Source organism: Cydia pomonella, chromosome 17 (genome assembly GCF_033807575.1).
Source record: "Cydia pomonella isolate Wapato2018A chromosome 17, ilCydPomo1, whole genome shotgun sequence".
Lineage (NCBI taxonomy): Eukaryota > Metazoa > Arthropoda > Insecta > Lepidoptera > Tortricidae > Cydia > Cydia pomonella.
In genome coordinates, this window is record NC_084719.1 from 356945 (window position 1) to 370094 (window position 13150).

At 35.6% G+C, this 13150-nt stretch overlaps 1 protein-coding gene across 1 annotated transcript in view; it reads left to right on the plus strand.

Moving 5' to 3' along the window:
- The first annotated feature begins 307 nt into the window (after positions 1–307).
- The window catches only part of LOC133526867 (uncharacterized), a 278043-nt gene continuing 265200 nt past the window's right edge, over positions 308–13150 (plus strand). Inside the window, exon 1 of the mRNA XM_061863695.1 lies at positions 308–920. The gene's annotated coding sequence lies outside the window, so the exon portion shown is untranslated. The remainder of the gene's footprint in view (positions 921–13150) is intronic.

Sequence of the window (13150 nt, forward strand, 5' to 3'; positions counted from 1 at the left end):
AAAAGGGAGGAGGCCTTTGCCGAGCAGTGGGACACAGATTTTGATACCTCCTAACTAAGTAACATTTTGATATCTCGTAAGTATGAGGCAAGTGCAAATCAGAATTTTACAGGGAATCGGTTCAAAGGTACAACGGAGAGTAACTTCCACGACTTCCACTTGGTGAGTCCATGTAAAATTGTTACAATAGTAATTACCGGCAATGTAACCCATTTCTCACAGACAATAAAGATTATGATTATGATTATTATGATTATAAGGAAAGATCCATTAGCTAGTACAAACAAAGATAAATCAAAACACATTTTTTTTAATAATTGGTCTTTTTTGTTCGATTAATCTCAAAAGTATACAAAAATAGCAAAATTTATAGTACACTTACGTAAGAAATACCTACATTTATTTATTTTATTTATTAAAAAATCACAGCCAGCAATAACCGTAAACTTAAAATGTAACCTCTGATATTCCAATCCTAGAGAAATGATTCGTTGAACTTTTTTCTAGTTATTTACAAGATTAACTTTCTACAATTCAACCGAAAACTGTACAGATATATTCCATAACAGTAAAGACACCTAACAATCTTTACAGCGATCTGGTAAATAAAGATGTGGGTTTTGTAGGGAGTTGCGCTACTGTTTTTTATGTAGCTGTGCCTGCGCGCTCCATCGCCGCGTAGACCTCAGTCTTGCTACGCCAACCGCCTCGGCTGCTACGACGCGTAGCGGTCACGGATGGCCGTTTGCTACGAATGCTACGAAACTACAACTTTAGCTCGACTCAGCTAAAAAGTGTGTGTTATTTAGTAAAAAAATAGATTTTAGTGCACTAATTTTAGTGTTTGTGTTTGGTGAGTGTGAACATGCACTGGTGTCCAAATTGCAAAAACAACGAACGATGATCTTTATATTCTGCAGGTTAGTTGTTTTTTTTTAAATTAAGGGTAATGGTCGTAACGTCTCTTGTTTGAGTAGATGGTAGCATAAGTGCAAAAAGGCTTTGCAGTTGTTATTTGAATTTTAATTAGCTCTTAAGAGAGTGTTTGAAGAGACTTGGGAATTAAATTAAGCACCGTTTTATTCCTTTAGTTTTGTAGTTTGTAATTGCTTAGAACTAAAATTAATTAGTTCTCAACAGGTAACTTTATACACTTCAATTTTCGGTGGTTTCGTTCAAGTATACAAATCTTGAATTTCTTAAAGATTTCGAATTTTGAAAACAATTCAAGCATAATTTTTCTTTAATTATTCAAAATTGCGACTGTTAAATACGATAACATGATGGATTCACCAGGACCTAATAAGATTTAGTGGATATTGAATGTTTTTTTTCAGTTATTATCAATTCTTTCTAAAAATATATATAATAAAGTGTAACAAAAATAGTGAGAATTTGTTTAACGGTATAATGTTGTGATACTTGTGAACAAGAAAAGGATTAAGAAAAAAATTTTTGGCGCGATTTTTTTTTTTGCCTTTGAATGAAGAGTTAGCCGACTTGGACGACCTGCCGAAAAATTATTTTCGTGTCTAAAAATGTATTCATGTTTTTTTTCCTAATCAAGACTATACCGAATATGCCCTTAAGAGGCCGTTATCTATTTTAGCCGCAAAAATATCAAATTGATAGATTTAGCGCATGAAATTGTACACCTCCTATCAGGCGGCTCGTCTGCTCGTTTGCAGCCTATTACATAAAAAAAAAAAAACATTTTTTTAACTATTTGAAATAACAGGTACTGGTTTCTACTAGCACGTCTTGTTATATTTCATTTTAATAAATCATTTTTTGGAAAACAGATTCACTTAATAAGTAATGATTATTTTTTCTCGGATGGACGTTTAGGTAAACGCGCGTAAAGCAGTGCAGCAGCGCAGCTTATTTGTAAATTCCGTAAAGTTTGAACTGCTATAAATGGTAATTTTGTATTATAAAAAAAATTGAATTTTGTATTACACATATCTTCTACTTTAACTTTAATAAACTACATTTGTGTTATTATAAATTTGAAGTAGTGTAAATGAAAGTTAGACGAAATCAATTTTCTCCAGTAATTAATTACTTCAAAACAAGTGACAATTTCTCTTAAATCGACTTAATTTCAACGTAATTTTGATACTTACATAATCTACAACGTTTACTGGAACTGTTCTTATGTTTGTACAATTTACTACCATAATTTTTTGATGACCCTTCACGTCACATATTAACGATGACGTACGCTTGCGACCTCATTATTAAAAGGCAAGATGAAAAAACGTGCTAATAGAAACCAATAGTTTCTATTTAGATATTACGTAAAAAAAGGTGTACAATTTCAACGACTAAATCTATCAATTTTAAATTTTTGCTCTAAAATCGTTACCGGGCTCTTAAACGGATCCCACCTATTTTTGTTAGACTTATATTTTGTATAAAATCGAAAAACATTTTAGAGGTTTCAAAATATAAAATTTTGATTTCTCTCAGATTGTCTCTTTTTAAAATTAAATTAACGACTAACGAGCAGAATCTGGCCTCAGGGGAAGCGGCTACAGCAATATAGCCAATTGGTAAGATAACAACTTTTTATAGAAAATATCAATCGAAACCATAGCTATAAACTATATATATGTATTTATATATAGTTTATAGTATGTTATAATACATAATTACTTTAGGTATAGTTTTGTATTACTCCTTTAGGTGACTATGCTATGAGTGATGTTAGTTTTAGAGCATTGAGATTTCCAATAAGACTTTCGGCCCGATTCGAACTTTAAGATAATAATTCAGCCTGTATACGTCCCACTGCTGGGCACAGGCCTCCTCTAACGCGCGAGAGGGCTCGGGCTGTAGTCCCCACGCTAGCTCAATGCGGATTAAGGACTTCACATTCACCTTTGAATTTCTTCGCAGATGTAGCCAGGTTTCCTCAAGATGTTTTCCTTGCCCGAAAAGGTAGTGGTAAATATCAAACGATATTTCGTACATAAGTTCCGAAAAACTCTATAGTACCAGGATTTGAACCCGCGACCTCCGGATTGAAAGTCGGCGGTCATATCCACTCGGCCACCACCACCGCTTCCTTAAGATATGTATTTTAAGATATATCAAAAAATTTCTAAAGATACGATATGGATTTGATATGTCGTGTCAAAAGTGACGTTTCTGTTTTTTGACATTGACATCTAATCCATATCTTAAATATACGTATCTTTAGCAAATTTTTGGCGTATCTGAAAGTTTGAATAGGGCCGTTTGACTTTCAAATACAAATTAATACACAACATACAATTTTGCTTAATAAGGCGGTTATTAATATCTTTCATTCCAAGTGTATGAGGTTCGTGACCACATGCAATAGCTCTTCATGCGGCCCGGTTTTTGAAAAATAGATCGCCGGGTAGATACTACATTTAGCAGCCCTCTTGATTGATTGTGGCTATTAAGAGGATAGTGAACTACCGCTTTTCCATAAATAATAGTCCCCATTTTCCTCCCTGGATTTTGACAATATGGAAAATGTTTTTACACAGATTATTGTATTTAAACCATTTGATTTTTGACTTTTTTATAAGAATTAGGAGTGAAAAACAAATTCTATACAAATGTTTAAAAGCTCCTCTCTTGTTAACTTAGAGAGAAAAATGGGGGACTACGTTTGTATGGAGAAGGCGTTCATTCGTCTTATCACATTCGCTACCAACGTTTTTGTAGCGCTAGGCTCGTAGCCAATCCCAGCGTTTTCCCGCTTTTTAGAAAGCGACTACGAACAGAGAACTCGCTGAGCGGGTTCCCGGTACTCAATGTGTTAATAGGTAAATATTTTAATGTTCCTCTTTACATAATAAATTCAAAATCTTCCCTATTCAAGTAGGCTTATCCACAAGCACTTTTAAATTGTATTATTAATATAATTATATAATCTTAAGCTAATTATTACAGCGATTTACTGATGTTATTATGATTATAATTTAAGAATATTAAATTGTTATATAAATATAAAGTAAATTAGGGAATAAGAATTTCACAATAAGATCGAGAAACATTAAAAACATAATTGTATTAAGAATACTAGTCTAGAGTGTTTGTTTTACTGAACATATATTTTGTAGGTAATGGAAATAGGTAAGCGTTTGTTTTTTACCATAATTCGCAATCTGAAACTTTATAATATCATTTAAAATTTCGAATTTTCGACATATGCTCCGAAAACTGCTCATTCCGTAACGAGTGGCGATAAATTAAAACACGACCGAAGGGATTGTTTTAAATCGACACGAGTTGCGAATTACCTATTCGCACATGTATCGTACAATGTTTTACAGTACATATGACCCTTTAAATTTTAGACATAGTTACATAATGTTCTAATTTACGCACAAGTGCGGAAAAGTAGCACCATATGTACTGTAAAATTGATTTTAAATACAGTCAACCTCCCAATCCTTGGGTCTGTTGTATTCGGGTAAAAAGTACCGAGCGAAATTTTAATTAACTCTGTAAAGGCAAAGAAATTTGGTAACTTCAGGCAGTTCTGTAACGTTCCATTATGTAGAACGACGTCTTTATTACTAAGTTTGGGCGCCAGGCTAAATCTGTGAAGGTTTTTACGGCCGATAGGGTTGAAAAACTGGCTTAATTGAAATAATCTAGACAGTGGAGTGTCGGTAATAATGTTCTTTACGCTGCTGCTAATTGCAGTTCGGGCCATTGATTTTTATTAGTTTCGCCGATGGTGTGTTAAAGTGTATTTATATTGACCGAGCGTTAAAGAATTTATCTGTGTCTGTATGTATGCCTCTGCAGGTGGTATTTATCAATAGATTATTGTAAAAAATTGTGAGCAGGTTTGGTAGTTAAATAGATCTATTTAAATAGATAAAAAAATTGTGTAGTTTTTTTTTTGGAAAAACTTCAATATGGCGGAAATTAGCATAGACGGCTTAAGCGCCAGTAGGGTCTGAGGCATTTAATTTAATTCTGAGGCATAGTTGTGAGCTCGCTATGATAATGACTCAACGAAGTATTTTTTATTTTTTTAAAGCTTATCGTGAGTTCTACAGCTCATACATAGAGCCATTTGTTTAAGCTATACGTGTAATAAGCTTTACCATAGTCGATGGAGTTTTGCGATTTCATTATTAGTGTCACATGCACGTTGCCGACTCCTTTAAAACAGAATATCTCTGCAAAGACCCCATTTCAAATTTCGCGAAGATCGCGAGAGGATATCTCTCTGGAACCGCACTGTGCGACGATTTAGACATCAAAGTATGTCATTAAACGTCCCAATTTTAAATAGTTACATTACATGATTAGAAAACAATAATATGGTTTCCAGATTCGTTATATTTTAAATAATTTAATCGACATTTTTTGAAACTCTTCATAAAATGTCGATTAAAATTGTTAAATTGTTTTAAACTTGTTTTGACTAAAAAAGTAGTTTCAAAAGTTTTGTGTAGGGAAATCGCGTTTTCATTAAAAAGGGGGTCTGCTTATTTTCTATCGTTTTAGTGAGTTACTTAATGAGTATAATACGTATCAACAACTTTACATTATAATAATTTACTAATACGAAAAGGTACATCAACATCGACAAACTTATTGTAGGTTGGCTCAGAAATAAAAACTATTTTTGGATTTCTTTTCTCCCTTACACGTGTTATATAAAATTTACTAAGAATAAAACTACATTCATTTGACTAACACAGAACTTACTTTATCTTTAAAATATTCTCCTTTAACTTTGAAACACAAATGTAGCCGATTTTTAAACTTATCCTAAATGTAGCAGTAATTTTTTTTTACGTATTTTCGGCGCAACCTGAATATAGTATATAGGTCTTTGTCGTTACTAATTTAATTTGGAAAAATGTATGTATCATTTTTTCAGTCAGAAGATTTCTCATCTACCTTCATAGTAATCTTTTTTTAATTTTTTTTTACACTACGTCGGTGGCAAACAAGCATACGGCCTGCCTGATGGTAAGCAGTCTCCGTTGCCTATGTACGCCTGCAACTCCAGAGGAGTTACATGCGCGTTGCCGACCCTAACCCCACCCCCCTCGTTGAGCTCTGGCAACCATACTCACCGGCAGGAACACAACACTATGAGTAGGGTCAAGTGTTATTTGGCTGCGGTTTTCTGTAAGGTGGAGGTACTTCCCCAGTTGGGCTCTGCTCTAGATCTGGAATGACATCCGGTGTGCTGTGCCATACCACACAAGGCGAGATGACATTCACAATGCCCATACCTCTCTTTTGGACGTAGTTTAAGGACATACCCGGGTCCATCCAGTCATCAACAAATATTTATTTATTTGTGACAACTTTTAATACTTTTATTTCTCACTGTACTTCTACTCATGTCTAAGATAAAGCAGTTCTTGAGACCTTTCTAATGAGCTTAAATTCTGGTAAGTTCCAATGTCTACTTTTTGACTGCAGCATCAGATCAGCTCCATTTTGCATAGTAATTTTAGCTAAATCACCAGATTCAAATTTAAGTTACAAGATTTGAAGGATGTGCTTATAATTATATACTAATATACACAGTAAAGCTAAATAAAAGTGCTGCGTGGTCATTGTGTATATCGTCTGTAATGGACGCAAAGACCAATGATAATAATGTGCCGTCAAATTATACCGTGGTCGCTTTACTTGAATAAAATTCAAAGTGGAAGTAATTTTATCAGCCAATCTAAATTACTCATCTGATTATATGTTCTAAATTTGCATACAGCTTATTAACTGAACAAGAATACTGATGGGACTTACGGCCCGATTCTAAGAATGATTAAGACACGTTTAACATCTTGGAAAGATCTTTAAAAGATCGATAACTAAACGACATGTCAAAATTGACGTTTATTTCGATTCCTCTGTGTTCCCAATAAGATCTATCTACGATATTTCTAACATCTAAGTGACATTTGTTGCCCGATTTGACCTGCTTCTGTCAATTATACGACATACAAACGATATCTAAATGAGAACTTATCTAAACCAGAACTTCTCGTTATAGTATCTCATTCTTCGAATAGGGCCGACTGCTAGTTGACAAAACACGTGTTTCTAATTGGAAAGAAACAAGATCCAACATGCAGGTTCTGCCAGGAATCAAAGGATACTGCAATGCACATTCTCTATTTCTGCGGACCACTAAATAATCAAAAACAAGTGCCTACTTACGGCGGCGTGGGCGCGGCAACCTTATGAGGTACAGAGCGTTACGGCCCAAAGAATATGAAATTTCCTAGGTTCAACGGGCTTTAGTAATTAACTTTTCATCACACTTGCTCGAAAAAGATCTTATTTCATGCAGGTGTACTGAAGGACAAAGGCCTATTTTGTTCCCGCGGGAGTTATGGATTGTGAAAAAAAAAGCTATTACTCCCTAGGGAGTTATAGCTTTCTTCTTAAATTATGTCACTTATTCATACAAACCAAGTAGCATAAACGAGTTTTACTTTTAAAATACTGACGTTTGTAATTTAATATTTTGTTTATGTTTCAAATTATTTAATTTGATTAATTTAACAGCTGTTTAAAATATTTTTACATAATTTTCAATCGTGGCTGAATGCCAAATAGGTATATGCTTTCGATGCCTAACCTGTCGAGAAATTACAAAATGGCGGACAAGTTTGATATGTCACCGTATTTAAGAATGATTTCGCTTAAAATTTAGTTTTTTCTTCGCAAGTGTGATGAAAAACATTGTGTGTAACTCCGGGGTAAGAATATTGCAAACTAGGGTCTTTAATTCCCTCGTATCCAAAATTTCACTTACCCCCCTCGTTGCACAATGTACTATGAAGGGGCCGCTACAATAGATCAATAATTGGTCGACGTGGCACTAAAAAAAACCCACTAACACTACAATTATAATAATTAACTGAACAGGTATCAGACAACCTACTTTAATTTACCTTTACTTTACTTCGAGAATATGTTGACAGACATGAAAACATTGAAAACGTTACAACTTTAAAACATGCAATTATTTGAACACATGTGAAACTTATTCCAGTTCACATGCGTGAAAGGTTTTCAATCAACGATTTTCCCGATGGTTACAATTAAACAATTAGGCAGTTTCAAAGCTTGCTTAATTGTGTGAAATTCACTGAATATCGATGACTTGATTATTTCTTGCCTTTAACCCTTTTTTGGTACTGTCCTGATTTCTGCACGTATTAATAATTAAAACGCAGTCTTGATTTATTAATAATATCTGGGAAACCGAGCAAAATGCGCATTTTCCCAGGGATAACACTTAGCTAGATCGATTTTTCGCCCCCGAAAACCCTATATAGCAAATTTCCTTAAAATTGTTAGAGCTGTTTCCGGGATCCCCAAAATCTACAAATATATATATATGTATAAAACTTGCTCTTTTAAAGTTATAAGATCACATTCCAATGTTTAGATACTTAGATGAGAGCAAAATGCACACTAAATATCAATGTTAAATATAAATTAAGTTTATATATAAAGTTAAGACGGGTATCATTATAGCACGTGCACGTGCAGAAAAAAAATCCACTTCTAAATATTTTACAGTCACCGAGACTTTTTAGTATGTTATTGAACTAATTAACTAACTACTTTGGCTCAGCGATCCAAAAAGAATCTTGGCCTCCGAAACGAGAGAACGCCACCTGTCCCGATCCAGCGCGGTTTCCTGCCATGTATTGGCATTTAGCCGACGCGCAGGTCCGCCTCCACGACATCACACCAGCGGTACCTGGGGCGCCCAATCGGTCGACGGCCGGTTGGTCGCCCCAAGTACGCTTCCTTGACTGCGCGATCCTCCCCCATTCTGAGTAGATGATCGAGCCAGCGACGTCTGTGGGATTTAGTTACGCAGTATGCCTAGCTATTCGGCTAATTCCAGTGGAATCGCTAACAAACGACGGTGTGGTCCTCCAGCATTCTAGGGGTTGTGCGGCGGGCTAACAACCCTCCCATAGAAAAAAGTAAAATGTTACGAAACCGAATAAAGAGTATGTTATTGACTCAATGAAAAACATTTAATTACAATGTAGCTTTACTTTTAAATAGTTGATCTTCAGTTCATCATTCACAGAAACTTCAGATCACAGAGAAAAGTTAATTAACCAAGAGCCTCTAAACATGGCGTCAATGGCGTGGCGATAATGGCTGGATATTATCTAGCTAGCATTTTAGCTAGGTATTTATTTCTTCGTAATAAGAATGAGTATATAAGGGGAAGTTTGAAAGTAGCACCGGTAGCGGAGAAGATAAGGAGTGGTAGGTTAGCGTGGTATGGGCATTTAATGAGGAGGGATGAATGCCATATAGGAAAAAGAATGTTAGGAATGAATGTTGATGGACGGAGAGCGGATGGTAGGCCCCAAAAACGATGAATGGATTGTGTGAAAGAGGATATGAGAAAGAAAGGAGTGAGTGCTGAGGTGACGAAAGATAGAGGAGAATGGAAGAGAAGAACATGTTGTGCCGACCCCACATAACGTGGGATAAGGGCAGGAGGAAGAAGATTTCTTCGTATTTGGTTTTCCTCACCGCTGCTGCTATCACAGGTACAAGAGATATTGAAAAACAATATAATAACGACATAATTATCTATTTTTAAAAGCTTTTATTTCACTTGCCCTCTGTTAGTATGTATTAGGTGTGTTTGTGTGAATCAAATCTTGGAAGCTTTTGATTCACTTCTCGGCTTCCGATTGAGCTGAAATTTAGCATAAATATGTGAGTCGGGTGACAATGCAATATGGTAGCATCAAGCTGATCTGATGATGGAGATGAGTAAGTAGCCCGTGGTAAGAAAAGTAAAGTTGGAAACAAAAACTTGTACCAAAAAAATATTTTTTGCCAAACTTACTATTACATTTTGTAATTTATGATACCTAATAGCTTTAAATGTTTTCAACTATTTTACATTTGTGCAGTGGTCTAAAGCTCAATTCTGATATTCATTTTTTGTTCTAAAACTGTTATGGAGATGATCTGTCACTGTCTGCTCTCTCCTGCAAGTGCAATATACATTTATTAATTAATACAAATAGCAATAAAATGATAGTTTTCGTTTGTAAAAAGCTGAATTGCAAAAATAGGAAATGACTCCACATACATACACGAATGTTACACGCGGCATTGCTCTGGTTCAGTAGAACGAAAATGTAATATAACACTATCTGAAAATAAGACAATTCGTGCCGACGACCGCGATCACGGGTATCGGTATCGAATTCAATATGGCGTTAATAATCGAACATCGTTCACACCGAGCTCTGCAAAACTAACTATTCATGTGTACTATTATATAACCCGTTAATAACTTGTGTAACGTATCGGAATGGGTGATTGTGACAATCGGTAATAGTATTTTATGCAATAGTTGTATAAGAAGGGTCAAAAAAGGCGAGTGGCCTGAGTTACAATGTGAGCCGGAGCCAAAGGCGTATTTTTTTACCTACTTATACAACGTTGCATACAATACTTATCCTACGAGTCAACAAAAATAAATCTTAATTTAGGTAAACAAAGCAAAAGTATGTTCTTATATTCGTGTTAATGAATGCATAAATGACACATAACAGTAGAGGAGTAGGAAAAGATATAAACGTATTAGCATTACAAGATATCAACGTTTTGCATAATTTATTTCTCGTCTGTTTCCAAAAAAGTTAAATAGATTTAGATTTATTTCTTTCATAATATCAAATTACAATATAAATTATTACAAACCAATCTATATGAACTTATTTTATGATCGTCAACTAATTATTATATACACCATCAAGACAGAAAAATCATCAAATGTCAATAGCAAAATAAATTCATCACAATGTCAAATAGATCATCGTCATCATCATCATCTCAGCCATGAGACGTCCACTGCTGAACATAGGCCTCCCCCTTGGACCTCCACATGTACCGGTTGGAAGCGACCCACATCCAGCGTCTTCCGGCGACCTTAATAAGGTCGTCTGTCCATCTTGTGGGTGGTCGTCCTACGCTGCGCTTGCTAGTCCGTGGTCTCCACTCGAGTACTTTTCGACCCCATCGGCCATCTTCTCTGCGTGCAAATAAATATCGGGAAACAATTATACAATGTCAAATAAAATAATTACGGAAAAGTTGTCAATATGGCTACGTATACCTAGGTATCTCGTGATCGTCAAATTAAAGTACAAGGCATTACAGTATAAAAATAAAATAACAATTATCATATATTAAAATCAATTCATAACATGTCATTTCCATGTATTCATTCCGTAAAAGAAATAATGGATTATCCAATAAAAAAGATCTTAATTGGCGTTCAAATGCTTCGTCAGTTGGAAAATAATAATTTTAGATACTCAACGACCAGTCTGGTCTAGTCGGTTAAGACCCTGCCTATGAAGTCAATGGTCCTGTGTTCGTATCCCGGTAAGAGCATTTATTTGTATTATGGAGCATGGGGTGGTTTCTAATTATAAGTATGTATTTAAATATTTGTATTTTACATATTATATCGTTTTGTCTCAGTACCCAGAACACAAGCTTTTTCGAATTTATTGTGGAGCTCAGTCGACGTAAAAGGATATCCAATAATAATATTTCTTCAAGTACTTTTCATGTCAAGTTATCATAAAAATAAGCCGAATTCGCCTCCAACGTCGTCAATCTGAATCCATTTGCGTGTAACGTGCACACGAGTACAAGTAATGTCGATGGGATAACGACGTGTGCTCTCAGCGTTGCTATTACCCTGCTTAATGATAGGCACCGGCGGTTGGTAATGGTTTCAGTGATCTAGGGATGTAATTGTACTCTTGACAGCTGATACTGATCCATAACGTTGCAGCCGCTTTAAGCGCTGGCGGTAAGAGCGTGCGACTTGCAATCAGTCAGGGTTCAAACTCCAGCTCGTACCAATGAGTTTTTCGGATGTACGAAATATCATTTGATATTTACCATTCGCTTTTCGGTGAAGGAAAACATTGCGAGGAAACCGGAGTAATTCCAATAAGGCCTAGTTTATCCTCTGGGTTGGAAGGATGGCAGTCGCTATCGTAAAAACGAGTGCCTACGCGAATTCTTATGATTAGTTGCCAAGCGGACCCAAGGCTCCGATGAGCCGTGGCAAAAGGCCGGGACAATGCGAGGAAGATGATGAACGTTGCAGCCGGTTTCGTGCATTTTTAGGGATAGTTATAATTCAAAATTAATTTTGTATCATGCAGAAACGACGCGAACAATGCTATTAAGAGTCCTTATTCCTACAGACGAGCGTATTTTGTAAAATGCTTCCTTTTTCATTCAAGATTACGACGTAACTATTAGTATTTATTCAAAAACTGGTAACGTACTTAAATAATCGTTTCCTAAACTAGCGGCTCCAACAGTTCAAATTTTCATTTTCTCTTTTAAACCTCTTTTTTAATGAGTTTTTTTGGGAGTCTTTTCCAAATTTTGCAGTGAGATGTGGCGTTTCGGTTCTCAATTTTGCTGTAAACAAGAATCATTTGGTACATGAATGACTACAATTTGATTCAACATATCTCGTACGAGGGGCTGGAATGATTAACAATCGAAGATTCATTTGAAAAAAACTGATAAAATACCTTCCGAGTTTTCTTCATTTTTTTGGCGAAAACAGGGTTTTATTATATTTTTTTTCCGCAAATTGTACGCATATTTTGCTTTAAAAGTAATATTTTAGCAAACTGTAACTTTATGTTAACCTATAAAAAAAAAATCATAACTATGGGACCTACATTGCCGTAAATTTATATTTTTTTAAAACACGTATAAATCACGCAGCAGCGACGCCCCGCTCTCAGTCCGCGCGGAGCGCGCTTAGAGGACGGACCTGTGCTCGATTGTCAGGCATTCGTTGCGATCGTAATCAGCTACGGATTTCCGAGAAGTGCTATATACTGCGATTAGAAAATCTTAATAAAAGTTCATTTTTTACACTATGCTTAACAGACTCTCGCTTATTGATGGATTTTCAGTGGTCCTTTTTTTTATACTACGTCGGTGGCAAACAAGCTTACGGCCCGCCTGATGGTAAGCAGTATCCGTAGCCTATGTACGCCTGCAACTCCAGAGGAGTTACATGCGCGTTGCCGACTCTAACCCCCTCCCACCCCTCGTTGAGCTCTGGCAACCTTACTCA